Here is a 3345-nt window from a genome sequence, read left to right on the forward strand (position 1 = left end):
TTCTCAGGCCTGGAGAGGACAGAAGGGCATGACAAATACTGTTTTAGCTCCTCAAAAGCCAATACACACTCCTTGGTCCATTGAAAGTCCTTCCACTTGTGGAGGAGCTGGAAAAATGGACGACACCTATCTGCTGACCGAGAGATAAATCTATTCAGAGCTGCTACCATCCCCATTAACTTCTGTACCTCCTTAGGATTTCGAGGAGGATGCAAGTTGTTAATGGCTTTAATCTGATCGGGATTGACTTCAATTCTTCGATGTGTAATCATGTAGAATCATGTAGCTTAGAAACTTTCCCAAGCTGACCTCGAAAGAACATTTAGATGCATTCAAGCAGAACCTATGTTCCCTCAATATAGAAAACACTTCCCCTAAGTCTGCTAAGTGCTCCTCAACTTGTTTGCTCTTTATCACCATATCATCGATGTATGCCTCCACATTCCTCCTAATCTATGACTCAAACATCCATGTCACCATTCTTTGATATGTGAACCCAGCATTTTTAAGGCCAAAAGGCATCACCCAATAATGATAATTAACAGTGGGAGTTCGGAAAGCGGTTTTCTCCTGATCAGGTAATGCTAAAGGTATCTGATGATACCCTTGGAAAGCATCCAAGAAACTCATCCGAGAATGTCCAACTATTGCATTCACCAACTGGTCAATTCGAGGAACGGGGAAAGGATCCTTCGGGTAGACTTTATTCAAATCCGTGAAATCCACGCATACACGTCATTTCCCGTTTTTCTTCTTCACTACCACGGAATTGGCTAGTCACTCAGGGTAAAAGATTTCCTTGATTGCCCTTGCTTGCCCCTACTTGCTTAAGTTTATTCACTTCAACCTTTACTGCCTCAGCATGCTCTTTTAACGAGCGCTGAGGTGGTTGCTTTCGTGGAAACGTATCTGAATTCACATTCAGCCAGTGACATATAAACTCTAGATCAATCCCGGGCAAGTTATAAGTGCTCCAGGCAAACACATCAATATTATCTTCCAGCAACTTCATCAACGCTACTTTCTCCAAGGAAGGCGGCTAAGACCTCACTTGAAAATATTTCTCCTCATTTTGACCAATCAAAACCTTTTCCAATTCCTCGGACAACACCCCCTGCGACTCAGTCTCAAGTCCTACTTCGAGACCCTTTGATTGCTATGGGATTCGCTCCTCTTCCGCCACGACTTGATTTGCTAGTTACCGTGTAATGGCTGCTATTAGACACTGCCTAGCCATTGCTTGACCTCCTACTAATTCCCCTACTCTTCCTTGTGTGGGGTACTTAACTTTTAAGTGTAAGGTTGACGAAACTGCTCCTATTGCATGAAGCCATGGTCTGGCCAGGATAATTGTGTAAGGGGAATAAGCTTCAACTACAATGAAGTCAACTTGCACCTTCTCGTCTCCAGCCTGTACAGGTAACCTTATCATCCCGCGGGGGAATACCAATCTCCCACTAAAAACCACCAGTGGTGAATTGTACTTCTCCAGGTCCTCGGGCCTGAGATTTAACCATTTATACAAATCCGAGTACATAATCTCCACTCCACTTCCCTAGTCTACTAGGACCCTTCTTACATCATACCCCCTAATTCGAATGGTTACCACCAAGGCATCATCATGTGGCTAGAGCGTCCCCTCCTTATCTTCTCCTAAAAGACCTAAAGTGGGCATGGCCACCATTTTGGCCTTTTTGCAAGCCTAGTTCTTGTCTTCCAAGTTGGGACCCGAAACCACAAACATAACCCCTAAACAGGTTCCAACATCACCCCTAGGCTAAGCAAAAATGACATTAATTGTGCCTAGGGCTAGCCGAGGAGCTCCATCCCTTTGATACCTAACTTCGAGCAGTCCAAACTGACCAGCAGGTTGGTGCAAGAACTGCCACAACTTCCCTACCTTCACCAGTTGGCCCAGATGATCGCTTAAAGTCTTGCAATCTTCAGTTATGTGTCCTTTTTCCTAATTATAATGGCAGTAAAGGCTCTGGTTTCTCTTGGATAGGTCCCCACCCATTTTATTGGGCCATTTAGAATACAGTTCATTTTTTTATCTTTTCCAGTATTTGATAGATAGGCTCTTTAAACAACGAACTAACCACCTGAGCACCCGCAGACGATGTCTAGTTGGGGAAATCTCTCCTCGGCCGATTACTGTGATATCCTCCTCCCCGAGAATCCCTCTTCTCAGGAAAAGCCTTCACCTTGCCCTTTCCCTGGGTTTGATCTTCCTCTACTCATTTGTACTTATCAATGCGATCCATAAGTTAGCGCATATTAAGGGCAGGCTTCATTGTTAATTACTTTCTCAACTCATGCTCTGTCGGAAGCCCTACCTTAAAAGTTCTCACTGCCACGTCCTCGAAATCCCCATCTATTTCATTGTACATTTCCCAATATCTGTCTGAATAGGTCTTAAGGGTCTCCCCTTCCCTCATCGCCATAGACAACAAAGAGTCTAAAGGCTTAAGGACCATACTACACGTCATAAATCTAGCACTAAATGCCTTTGTCAACTTCTTAAAGGACCTTAATGACCCCTCTTCTAAAGCATCAAACCACAGCATAGCCACAGGCCTAAGGCTAGAAGGGAATACCTTGCACATAAGAGCTTCATTGCCAGAATGAACTATCATCTTCTGATTAAAGTGGCTCACATGCTCCACAAGATCAGACCTTCCATTATAGATGGTGAAAGTTGGCTGTGAAAACTGGTGGGGGAGCCTGTCCTTGTTGATTCTCCTAACAAATGGTGACTTTGAGATTTGACTAAGTGCTTTGCTCATCACGTCATTTCCCATGCTACGGTGAGATGACCCTTACCCACGCTTGAACATGCCTTTTTCCAATTTATCCTAGCATGAAGATGCTGAGAAGGACTCACTAGATGGGGTTCTAGACCTATGGCGATACGAGCGATCCCTACTTTCCTCTGATCCATCACTTGATGCGGGTGATGGACTCCTTTTGTCACACTCCCTTCGCTGCAGCTTCCTACGCAAGTGATCTATCTCGAGTTGCAATTCCCGCATCTCCTAATTGTGCAAAACATGACTCCCTATCCTTAAATGACTCCTCTCAATACACTCCGTATGGTAGGACTCTACCATGACACTTGGCATATGATGTCTGTCTCTCCTTTGCTCTAGATTAACAAACTGATTTTCCCTCTATGAATCAACAGATTCTTCCCTATTCTGTTCCAGGTTGGCCGTGGCTAACCAAAAACAAACCCACAACAAAACCTTACTTCCCACAGACGGCGCCAATTGTAAGGACACAAAAACTTGGCGACCCAAACTCACTTAGAATAGTGAAATTTGTGCTATCCAGGTAGGCCTAAAC

General features: G+C 44.4%; 1 pseudogene; it reads right to left on the minus strand.

Annotated features, from left to right (window-relative positions):
- Window positions 1-1198: 1198 nt before the first annotated feature.
- Window positions 1199-2786, minus strand: LOC126695236 (uncharacterized; annotated as a pseudogene).
- Between the last annotated feature and the right edge of the window lie 559 nt (window positions 2787-3345).

The sequence above is a fragment of the Quercus robur genome, chromosome 2 (assembly GCF_932294415.1).
Source record: "Quercus robur chromosome 2, dhQueRobu3.1, whole genome shotgun sequence".
Lineage (NCBI taxonomy): Eukaryota > Viridiplantae > Streptophyta > Magnoliopsida > Fagales > Fagaceae > Quercus > Quercus robur.